Genomic DNA, 12,807 nt, shown 5'->3' with positions numbered 1-12,807 from the left:
ATTTTATTCCTCACTGTCAATTTCATCACTAACTTTACAACATTTAATTATATATCCAAAATTTCCTTGGTTGAAACTACAATTGAAGTTCTCTCTCCTGGTGGTGAGGATAATAAGTATTATTTAGATGCCTTTAAGTTTCATAGATAGTCTGTCTGATCAGATTATAAAATGGAGAGTGTTTTTATTTCCTTTATGATCATAATGGAAACATTTTGAAAATTGGAAAAGATATAATTAAAATTGATCACTTAAGATATAATTGGATTCAAAGAACACTAGGAAAGCCCACCTAGTGTTAATATAACATCAAGAAATTCCTCCAACTGCTAAGTAAACATTTTGTATCCTTGGAGCTAAAGTGATTTGCTGCATAATTGGAAAGCAATACTTTGTTTTGTTTTTGTTTTAACCAATGTTCCGTTATCCAAATCCACATTCAACCTATTAGATGACTCATAGAGCAATTTATTTACACCAAATGGAAGAACAAGGACAGAATTAATACCCTATCTGAAGGCCACTGACTTAAGAGAATATATATCCCCTTGCTTTGGGAGGTATGGAACTATAATCTCAAAAGTTAATAAAGAAAAAAAGAACTCCTTGTAGAAATTAGGAATTTTTTAAAAGACAAAAAAATGAAGAAATCTAAAATTACAATGGCTTTCAAAAAATTAAACTTTAATCAGTTGCTTGGAAATGCTTTGGGGTTTTTTCTTCATCATCTTCTTTCTCCATGAAAGAGGAGAGTGAAAAAGTTGGCTTAAAGCTCAACATTCAGAAAACGAAGATCATGGCATCTGGGCCCATCACTTCATGGCAAATAGATGGGGAAACAGTGGAAACAGTGTCAGACTTTATTTTGGGGGGCTCCAAAATCACTGCAGATGGTGACTGCAGCCATGAAATTAAAAGACGCTTACTCCTTGGAAGAAAAGTTATGACCAACATAGATAGCATATTGAAAAGCAGAGACATTACTTTGCCAACAAAGGTCCGTCTAGTCAAGGCTATGATTTTTCCAGTGGTCCTGTATGGATGTGAGAGTTGGACTGTGAAGAAAGCTGAGCGCCAAAGAATTGATGCTTCTGAACTGTGGTGTTGGAGAAGACTCTTGAGAGTCCCTTGGACTGCAAGGAGTTCCAACCAGTCCATTCTAAAGGAGATTAGCCCTGGGTGTTCTTTGGAAGGACTGATGCTAAAGCTGAAACTCCAATACTTTGGCTACCTTATGCAAAGAGTTGACTCATTGGAAAAGACTCTGATGCTGGGAGGGATTGGGGGCAGGAGGAGAAGTGGACCACCGAGGATGAGATGGCTGGATGGCATCACTGACTCAATGGGTGTGAGTTTGAGTGAACTCCAGGAGTTGATGATGGGCAGGGAGGCCTGGCATGCTGCAATTCATGGGGTCGCAAAGAGTCGGACACGACTGAGCTACTGAACTGAACTGAACTGATGAACCTAACATTCGAGGTTCCCATGCAATATTGCTCTTTACAGCATCGAACTTGGCTTCCATCCCCAGTCCCATCCACAGCTGGGTGTTGTTTTTGCTTTGTCTCTGTCTCATCATTCTTACTGCAGCTTTTTCTCCACTGATCTCCAGTAGCATATTGGGCACCTATCGACCTGGGGAGTTCATCTTTCAGTGTCATATCTTTTTGCCTTTTCATACTGCTCATGAGGTTCTCAAGGCAAGAATATTGAAGTAGTTTGCCATTCCCTTCTCTAGGGGACCACATTTTGTCAGAACTTTCCACTATGACCTATCCATCTTGTGTGGCCCTACCTGGCATGGCTCATAGTTTCATTGAGTTAGACAAGGCTGTGGTCCATGTGATCATATTGGTTAGTTTTCTGTGATTGTGGTTTTCAGTCTTTCTGCCCTCTGATGGAGAAGGATATGAGGCTTATGGAAGCTTCCTGATGGGAGAGACTAACTGAAGGGGAAACTGGGTCTTGTTTTCATGGGTGGTGTCATGCTCAGTAAATCTTTAATCCAATTTTCTGTTAATGGGTGGGACTGTACCCTCCCTGTTTGACCTGAAGCCAAACTATGGTGGAGGTAATGAAGATAGCGGTGACCTCCTTCAACAGGTCCCATGCATACACTGCTGCACTGAGTGACCCCAACCCTGCAGCAAGCCACCGCTGACCCATGCCTGTCCCAGAGACTCATGGACACTCACAGGTAAGTCTGGGTCCATCTCTTTTGGGGTCACTGCTCCTTTCTTCTGGGTCCTGTTGCACAGAAGGTTCTGTTTGTGTCCTCCAAGAGTCTGTTTTCCCAGTCCTGTGTAAGTTCTGGTGGCTCCATGCTGGGGATAATGGTGATATCCTCCAGGAGGGCTTATGCCATACCCCAGTCTGCTGTACTTAGAGCCCCTGCCCCTGTGGCAGGCCACTGCTGACCTGTACCTCCACAGGAGACACTCAAGCACAGTTCTAGCTTAGTCTCAGGATATCTATTTTATAGATAGCCAACATTAACCAACTCCATAGCACAGGGGACTCTACTCAATATTGTGTAATGGCCTATATGGGAAAATAATCTTAAAAAGAAGTGTATATATGTATAACTGATTCACTTTGTCATACACCTGAAAGTAACACAACCTTGTAAATCAATTATACTCCAATTTTTTTTTTAATTAATGATAGTAGGAAACAGATGAGCAAAGCACAGAAATAAACTTATACATGAAGAGAATCTTCCACATATGATGAACTTGAACTTTAGTTTTCATGGCCTCATGGGGCTTAAGAGACAGGTCATAAATCTCAGTTCAGTTCAGTCACTCAGTTGTGTCTGACTCTTTGCAACCCCATGAACTGCAGCACACCAGGCTTCCCTGTCCAACACCAACTCCTGGAGCTTGCTCAAACTCATGTCCATCAAGTTGGTGATGCCATCCAACCATCTCTTCCTCTGTTGTCCCCTTCTCCTCCTGCCTTCAATCTTTCCCAGCATCAGGGTCTTTTCCAATGTGTCAGTTCTTCACACCAGGTGGCCAAAGTATTGGAGTTCCAACTTCAGCATCAGTTCTTTCAATGAATATTCAGGACTGATGTCCTTTAGGATGGGCTGTTTGATCTCCTTGCAGTCCAAGGGACTCTCAACAGTCTTCTCCAACACCACAGTTCAAAAGCATCAATTCTTTGGCACTCAGCTTTCTAAACGTCATAAATCTCATAAACGTAAAGGGCCCAGTCTTTAGATTTCATAAATTTCAGGGCCCACTCAAATTATAAAGACTGTTATAAGACCCCCACAGAAACCATTAATGCCAAAGAAATAAAGCGATTTTGAGAGATTTAGAAATAAGCCAGTCTAGAATATTAATTTAATCTCTAGATTGTACTTCTGGAAGTGACTGAATAGAATATGTTAGACTAATCATCCTGAAAATTAAGGGAAAAAAAAAACTATAAACTCTAGAAAACACATTAAAAAAAAAAAAAAAAAAACTACTTGAAGACATTGGCAAGTAAACAAAGAAGATAAGTTGACAGCTGGATGGAAGGAGTAGTAGTGATTATCCCATTTTGTATGGCATTTAGCCTGAAGAGAAGCCCCAAGTCTAGTACTGGAAGACCAAAATACACATAGAAACCTGACAATTTTCCTGGCTTAACCAGAAAACAAAATCTGGGATAATCACAGCAGCTGAAAAATAGGGGAGGAAATTCCATGAAAGATAAATCCATAGATAGGGAGCTCTAATTCTGTATATAAGATCAACTTAAATCTCTGGCTGACTTTTGAACAATGTGTACATAGGACAGAGTTCAAGCAGCCAAGCTAAGCCAGAAGAACTAAACATGTTTCTGAGTTTAGGCATTGAGTTCAGACAAATCAACTATTTACCCAAATAAACAAAAATTATTAACCTTCAGAGAAGAGAAAATAAAATCCAGAATCTCTATAATATTTCAACCATAGAGTACAAGATACAATAAAATATTACTAGTTACAGGAAGAAACAGGAAAATAAGACCCTGATGAAAAGAAAAGGTAGCCAAAGAATCTTAACACCAAGACAATCAGAAATTTTAATTATCAGAGAAAGATTTAAAAACAGCTATTATAACTATATTCAAGTACATAAATAAAAATATACACACAGTATATGGAATATAAGCAATCTTAACCAAGAATAGAAACTACTAAAAAGAATTAAATGGAAAATCTAAAACTTGAAAAAAATCAAGGGTGTTTGGACTTAGATATTAGTTGCATTTTTACCTTATCCTTAGTCTATTTTCACATGTTAAATTTATAACTACACATGGATAATAGCTAAGGCTAAAAATTTCTATTAAATACAATATTTTGGTTTCCGAAAAAAAAAAAAAAAAAGAAAATACCTTAAATATTTGCTACAAAGGCTTAACAATAGGTCAAAGATTGTTTAGGAAAGACATGGTAAATCTGATAGATCAGTAAAAATCTAGTCTCACGGAGAGGGAGAAAGGAGATTGAAAAAATGAATTTCTTTACTCAGTGATCTTCAAGGATAAGTATATTGTAGAAGAAGGAAATAACTTCTTTTAGAATTTATAACCATGAGCAAGACATATACGGGCTTTTATTCAGAATTTCATTACCTTTCTGGTCTAAAAACAATTCATTACTAGAATTAAAGTACTCTACAACTGATAGTGTTCACAAAAGCATGACCAGACCAGAAGCAACCATAAAAATTAATCTAGAGGAATTCATATTCACTCATTCCCCCAAGAAATGACAATGGGTACCTTTTTAAGGAAAAATCACTAGTACCACAGTACATGCAAGGTAGAACACAAAAATTTAAAAATCGAACAAGATACTAAGACCAAGAGTCAGCAGAAACAAACAGCAAATCACACATGCAATATCTTCAGATAGTAGAATTCCAAGGTTCAAAATATGTGCTGTATATTTGAAATTTTAAATAACTTTTAAACTTTTGAAAATGTTATTACCAAGTAAAAGACTATAAAATTAGTCAAGCAGGCTGGAAAATATCTGTATAACTAAATATAATAATACAAAATAATGACTCATGGACAGGATATCAGATTTGACTCAGTTTAGGAGAGAGTCAGTAAGCTAGAAGATATATGCCTAGAGATTATCCAGATTTGGGACACAAAAGGCAATAAGGAAAAAAGGATATGAGGATGATATACTCTATACTTCTCGAGAGTGGAAAGGAAGACAGAGAACATTTGCTACTAACTGAATCTAACTAAAGGAGATTCTGCCAAATATAGTTCAGTAAAAGGATGACAGCTGAGAAAAGTGGTAGAACAGTAGAGAGATTACTGAATAAAAAGATGTTCACGTTATAAATCATACGTAAAAGTCTTGCCCAACATGGTGACAAAAAGTAGATATCGGGTTTTTTTTTTTTTTTTTTTTTTTTTTTTTTATGTTCATGGATTCTGTGGGACAAGAATTCAGACAAGGCACAGTAGGGATGGCTTAGCTTTCCTCTGAGATAGCTGGAGCCTCAACTTGAAAGACTTGAATGGCTAGGATAACTTGAACAATTGGGGACTGAAGTCATCTGAAGTCTTTTATCATTCATATCTGTTGCAAGAACTGTTTCAACTCAAAGACTGGGTTCACCGAGGACTGTCTTTCAAAGAGAATGCATAAAACTTCACATGTCATCAACTTTTCATAACATGTCAACTGGATTCTGAGAGGATGTGTCCTGAGAGAGAACAGCAAGAAAAGGAGTATGTCAAGAGGCAAAAAAACAAACAAAAACTCCTTAAGATTTTTTCAAAACTAAGCTTATTTGTCACAGAATGTTTCTGCTACCACATAATGGTTCAGCAAGTCACAAACACTAGTCCATCATCTAAGGGAGGGTAGATAAACTCCACTTATTGATGATAGGGTAGTAAGATCACAGTCTGTAATAAACAAAAATAAGCGAGAGGAAATGACAAACTCAAAATTCAGAGTAGTAAATTACCTCACAGTTAGGAGAACAAAGTATGAGATCAGCAAAGAAACCACAGAGACACTGTTTTGTTTTGTTTTCTTAACTTGGGTAGTAGGTACATAAGTGATAATCTTGTGTGATTCTTTATAATTTATATATATTTATTTTTTATCTGCCAAGTATTTACTAAAAGAAATTTTAAAATGTATGTAATTCTTCCTACTTTGTGAAGAGTAGAACAAAGATGATCCACAGTAGAAATGGGCAGGCTTCTACAAGAAGATGTTACAGTACTCAAGGTGAAAGATGTTGTGGCTTGATAACGGGTAGGTGTAAGCACAAGTGTTATATTCAGAATTCATTTTAGAAGTAGAAGCAAGAGATTCAGTTGAAGGAAAGAAGAGAGAAGTCCTAAAATTTTGGACTAATAGATGAAACAAATAGATGAAAGTAGAGTGATTTAAGGGATGGGGGTATAGTGAAAGGAATGTGTTCAAACAGGAAATGGAAGCTTCCAAAAATAGGCTATAAACAAAGGTATCTTGTACTGGGGATGGAGGCTAGGTGTGAAGTGGTAAGTCATACATCAGAAAAATCTCCATTTCCACAGTCAAAGCTTATGGTTTACAAAACTCTGAGCCCTCTGTGCAGCAAGCCTGCATCGTTTTATATTTAGGTAGTGATTTTTGATGTTATGCAACTTGAAAATTTGAATGGAATTTTCTGGGTTGTCTATAAGCTATAGGTAGGGATACTGACTGATGTGGAGAAGGCAATTGGCAACCCACTCCAGTACTTTTGCCTGGAAAATCCCATGGACGGAGGAGCCTGGTAGGCTGCAGTCCATAGGGTCGCTAGAGTCGGACACGACTGAGCGACTTCACTTTCACTTTTCACTTTCAAGCATTGGAGAAGACAATGGCACCCCACTCCAGTGTCCTTGCCTGGAGAATCCCAGGGACATGGAAGCCTGGTGGGCTGCCATCTATGGGGTCGCACAGAGTCGGACACGACTGAAGCGACTTAGCAGCAGGGATGCTGATGAATAGTGAACTTGCAGTGAAAAAAAAAAAAAAAAAAAAGAGGAAAGAAAGAATTCTGTTCCAGACCTTACATTTTGAGGAGTCTATGAAATGTCACTTATTATTTAGTTGCTAAGTTATATCCAACTCTTTGTGACCCCATGGACTTGTAGCCTGCCAAGCTCCTCTTTCCATGACACTTCCCAGGCAAGAATACTGAAGTGGGTTGCCATTTCCTTCTTCAGGGGATCTTCCTGACCCAGGGATCTAACTCAGATCTCCTGCACTGCAGGTGAATTCTTTACTGCTGTGCCACTCTCACTAGGCAGTTGCTATTTATGTATTTACTACATAAGCAGAAACATAGGAACCAAAGTATCATTGATCCAGAAAAGAATTCTGAATCCATTCCTCATTTTAAACCTGGTAGAAAATAATTCAGATGGTTTCTTAGTGCACACACCTCTCCAGTAACTATTAGTGGGTTTGGGAATTTCCAGCAGCAATCTGTTCTTTCAGGCAAGTCTCTGCTTTTTCCACTAACCTGCCAAAGCAAGGGTTTCTTCCACTGAGAGTTTTCTCACCTGAGTGAAATGTATTTCCTGCCTTTATTCAGAATGCCCTGTCTCTGACTTCAATACGGTTTCACATTCTAGTAAGGTTATGGTGAAGAAAGATGATAGAGTTGACAGCTGGATAGAAGGAATAGTAATGAGTATCCCATTTTGTATGGCGTTTAGCCTGAAAAGAAGTCCAAGTCTAGTGCTGAAAGACCAAAATACACGTAGAAACCTGACAGCTTTCCTGGCTTAACCAGAAAACAAAATCTGGGATAATCACAGCATCCGAAAAGTAGGGGAGAAAATTCCATAAAAGAAAAAAACATAAATAAGGAGCTCTATCTAATTCTATATACAAGGTCAACTTAAATCTCTGACTGACTTTTGAGCAATGTATACATAAGACAGAATTCAAGCCACCAAGTGAAAGCTAGAAGAACTAATGTTTCTGAATTTAGGTTTTGAGTTCAGACAAATCAACTATTTACCCATATTAAAAAAAAATAGTAACCTTCAGAGAAAAGAAAATAAAATTCAGAATCTCTATAATATGTCCATCATAGAGTACAAGATACAGTAGAGTATTTTAACTGTAGAGTTGAAATCCCCTTATGTTAGGACTGCACTTTGGAGAACACAATATGCTTTCTCATATATCACTTCATTTACACCTTCTAATACTTTTTTGAGGTAGTTTGGAAGGTGGCAGTTATCCCCATTTTTTAAGATGAGGCAATCAATATCTTTATTTGTAATGTGAATTGCCCAAGATCATAATAATTATTAAGTGGTAGAGCATAAACTCAACTCCTTGAGATCTTGTGTTTCTTTTATATCTAATAGTGGTTTGCATGTTGAGGAAAAGTACTAGTTCTTCTCTACTGGATGTTTGTACTCTAAGGACATTTGCTGTAACTTTTTAGATTTGCATAATGAGATTAGCAAATAGAATGTTTGCTCCAAGTAACAAAAGTAACATAACCAATATTGCAATTAAAATTAAAAGAAAGACTATGGATGTTCATTTTTTTCCTTAAAATCATTTCAAAACATTTTCTAATCTTTAACTCATCTGTTACTGATAGCACTTTTATAAACTTGCCATGGCAGTTTAAAAAAATGAAGAAATTTTAAAAAATGAAGAAATGGAGCCAGAGAAAGGTGAAGCTAGTTGCAAAACAACTACAAATAGAGCCTCATAATTTTCAAGATCGAGATATTTTGCTAAGTCCTACTTTCATTTTGATTGAAATTTCCTTTAGAAAATCACTGCATTATGTTAAAAATCATACTACAATGAAAGTGTATCCTAGGTGCTGTCTTATGCAAAATTTTAATGCTTAAAGAGAACAATTTCTCAATATTGGTATATTAAGAGTGCAAGGATCATTTCAAAGGTAGAAATTCCTTAAATAACAAAATGAATTTTAATGTGTTAGTGAAAAAACAATTGATTTTGATTTATTCAATAAGCTTTTGTTTCTTCAAATCTCACCAAGAAACACGTGCTTAGTCGTGTCTGACTCTTTGCAATCCCATGGACTGTAGCCCGCCAGGCTTCTCTGTCCATGGGGATTCTTCAGGAAGGAATACTGGAGTGGGTTGCCATACCCTCCTCCAGGGGATCTTCCAACCCAGGAATCAAACCCCAGTCTCCTGCATTGCAGGTAGATCCTTAATGTCTGAGCAATCAAAACAAGAAAGTTTTAATTTAAAAAATCCCCTTGCTAAGCTTTTTCTTACCTCTGTTGTCCAGAGTTTGAAACACTATTTCAAGTGGTTATTTTGGGTAAAAATTACAGATTACTTTTCATTTTTTGCCTTATATATTTCTCCACTGTTTTAAGTATATTTTCATAAAAAAAATATCACTTTTGTAATCAGAAAAATGTAGAAAGAAAAGATTATTTAACATATTTTGAATTGTGGTGTCTTCTCTAGAATTTTTCAGAAACAACCATTTCATTTTGGTATAATAGCTGAATGTGGGATAATGTACTAAAAGTTATTAGATTTGAAGTAATATTTCTGTAACTCCATATAAGTGTTATGATTCATTGAATGTTTGCTGTGTTTTTATGCTAATCCAATCAGATTATTTTAGAAAAATTCAGGACCAGGAATCCTAACGATACATTTTGAAACAAACGCAGTTTTTGAAATACACAAAAATAGAGGTCACAAATATTTTATTGGAAACATTTCTGCCAGCAATTTGGTTATGACTTTATTTACTCTTAAATTTATTAATCATGATAAGGATATTCATCTTTACAATATACTCTGGCAGATAGATGCTAGAAAATATAACTAAACATATTCTTAGTTCTACGATGTTGAATCTAGATTCAGTTCTGAAACTCTGATTCAACTTCTTTAAAGGCTAGTCTTCAATGACATTAAAGAGAACAGTGATTTGGGAAATCCCTTCAGTGTGTGTAGGAATGTCTGGAATACAGAATGAACACTATTATAGAAACAAAAAGCCTTAGATAAATAATAATTTTTGGCTGTTACATATGTGGGTTTTTTTCCCTTTTTTATTCCAAATGCCCACAAAATATCTTTGCTTTTCTATTGTACTTTTGTAAAAGACAAAATTATTCATGATACTTGCTAAAGATAGTAAGGAAGACTTTATTCAAAGGGGAACTATTGTGATAGGTATAGGGATATTACAGTGGGAGAGAAAGATTGGGTTCAACCCTGAATACAAGAAAAAATGGGAAATATAGTCAAGGAACAAGTTTTGATCAAGTGGGTGAAAAATTACCTAGAGGAAACATCATGAGTAAGGGGTGATTCTGGTTAAACTGACTTAACAGGATTCTTGCTGAAGGCAGGCCAGGATGATTGATTAGACATCACTCAGAAGAGGGTGAAACATAAGGGACCCAACTAGATATCAAGAGTGATCAAATACAGAGGATGGGGGATTCTTGTTAAACTAATTGGGATTCTGACTAAAATTTGACAATGCGCACATGAACATAGAACTCTAATAGTTGAGGTCTAGTTGAAAAAGAACTCAGAGGAGCCTGTGCAGACTCTGTCATTGCACTCAGTTTTAAATTTGATAGGGAGCTATGGTACTCCTTTGGGGGAAATAAGAAGAGACCTTTATAATTTAAGGTTAATAAAAATCATTGTTGTCACTCTCTATTAGATACTGTTGGTAATCAAATATAAAGCAAAATAAAAATTCAAATTATAAATTTTAAGCCCTATGACATCTAAGTTATCCAATCATACAATTGTCCAAAGCTTATATCTTTTCACTAGTGATGGTATTTTGCTTCCCTTTACCTAGAAAACCTTGCCCTCAGAGGCCCCATCTAATTGGGCAGTTTATCCTAAAGATAAAAGGTAATTTTTGTACAAAATGAGGTACTATAGCTTCATATGTGGTAACAAATGAGTGTTGAGCAGCAACACTCAGGTAAAGCCTAAGTAGGGAATATTATTCTAGTAATCACCAGTTAGTATTGAAAATGTAAGATGGAGATGAGAAGAGCATAGAATGGAAATCAGTCTCTGACAAATCTTCTATCCAACCAAAGAAAATCCAAATACAGAGCAGTAGCCTATAAAAAGCTATATCTTTGTCAAGAAAAACTTAACTTACAATCAAGAGAAGGTATTGGGAGCTCTTAGCTTTTAAAAATCAGAGAAAATGAAGGCATTAAAAAGATAATTTAACTCCAATTGTTTAAAGAACAATGTTACTTAGAATTCTGCTTGATAGAGTTAATTCCTACATTCGAACACACAGAATGTAGGCTGCCCCAATGGCCTGACCATGTCACAAACCTAAATCTAAGTCAACCTACGTTTATGGGAAGCTCCTGTCAAGAAAATGTATATTCCAATCACAATTTTCCAACTCAACTTTAGCTGGCTTATCTTACCCTACAAAACAGGACTCACTAGACTTACCAGGAAATCACTGACCTCCTAGCCAGTGATGCAGTTTCCATGTTGCTGTTTTTAATGCTCTGTAAAACTCACTCTTGCCCAAAAATCCCTCAAGAGGACTGATCTACTGCTTATGAGGCATGTACTCTCCCAATTCGTGGATTTTTTCCCTTAAATAAAGGATATCAAACTTGCCACCAAATTGTTTTACTGTTGTCATTTGACATAGTTGTCACTTTCCCTCATATTGGAATGGCTCCAGATAATTTTAGAATCCAGTTCAGAAGAGGTAACAGATAGGGGGACATATTTACTTTGGTTTTAGTGGGATATGTTTGTGTTTGCCAATTATTCTGGTGATAGCTAAGCTATTGCTAACTGTCTCAGTGTAGGAAGAATTTGATGAATCCTCCTGCTTATCCTGTCACTCAACTATCATGACATAAATGCAGGGAGAAAAATTATTTCACCCAGCACCATTAGTATATAGATGATAGAGGCCCAACAGAAGCTAGTAGGCAGAAAATTCCATTTTATCTTACAACTTATATAGGAAAAAAACTATACAGGTTTTCCAAATTTGACAAGAATTTAAAATATAATATGAAGTATTATATAACTTTTGAAGCTTAAAGAAAAATCTCTAATTATCAAAAACAAATTCTGAACAACTATTCTAAAAGAGAGAAAAACCAAAAAGATGAACAGAAAATATAAATAAATATATTGGACAACAGTAAATTTTTTCTTCATTTTATTTTTTACATTATATGAGACTGAAAATTTGATTTATGATTGTAGACTCTAAAAAATTATTTTTATTCTCTTAACTAATTCTATTAAGGAGCTGAAATTAAAAACAAAATGTTGATAGTGAGCTTTCAAATACCCACTCAACCCAAAGGAAAAGCAATATTTTTAAAGTAAAAAATCACAGGTATCAGATCCTACTGCATTCTAAAAATACACTAACTATAACATTATACCTAAAGACAATTATTTTATCTTTTCCACATCAAATATGTTTTTCAGAGTAGGGGCTAATAAGGGTCTGGAATTCCATGTAGAAAAAGATATGCTAATATTTAATATATTTATGTATCAAGAAGTATCAGCCATACTCTGATGCTCTGAGATTAAATTAGAACAACTTTATTTTTCTGAATTGGGAAATTCAAGAAAGGGGATATACTGTTTATCTTGGAAATCTTCTAAAGATTATTTTTAGAGAGTTACAGTTCTATAAAGAACTATATTTTTTTCTTAGGGCCAGGCCAGTTGTCTGTGACACTTGTATACCTTAGAACTAACTGGTACTTTTAATAATGAACTGAAAAAAAAAAAAACCAACACATTTTTTTC

Source organism: Bubalus bubalis, chromosome X, assembly GCF_019923935.1.
Source record: "Bubalus bubalis isolate 160015118507 breed Murrah chromosome X, NDDB_SH_1, whole genome shotgun sequence".
In the NCBI taxonomy this organism is placed as follows: Eukaryota; Metazoa; Chordata; class Mammalia; order Artiodactyla; family Bovidae; genus Bubalus; species Bubalus bubalis.
This window is presented reverse-complemented; position numbering follows the sequence as displayed.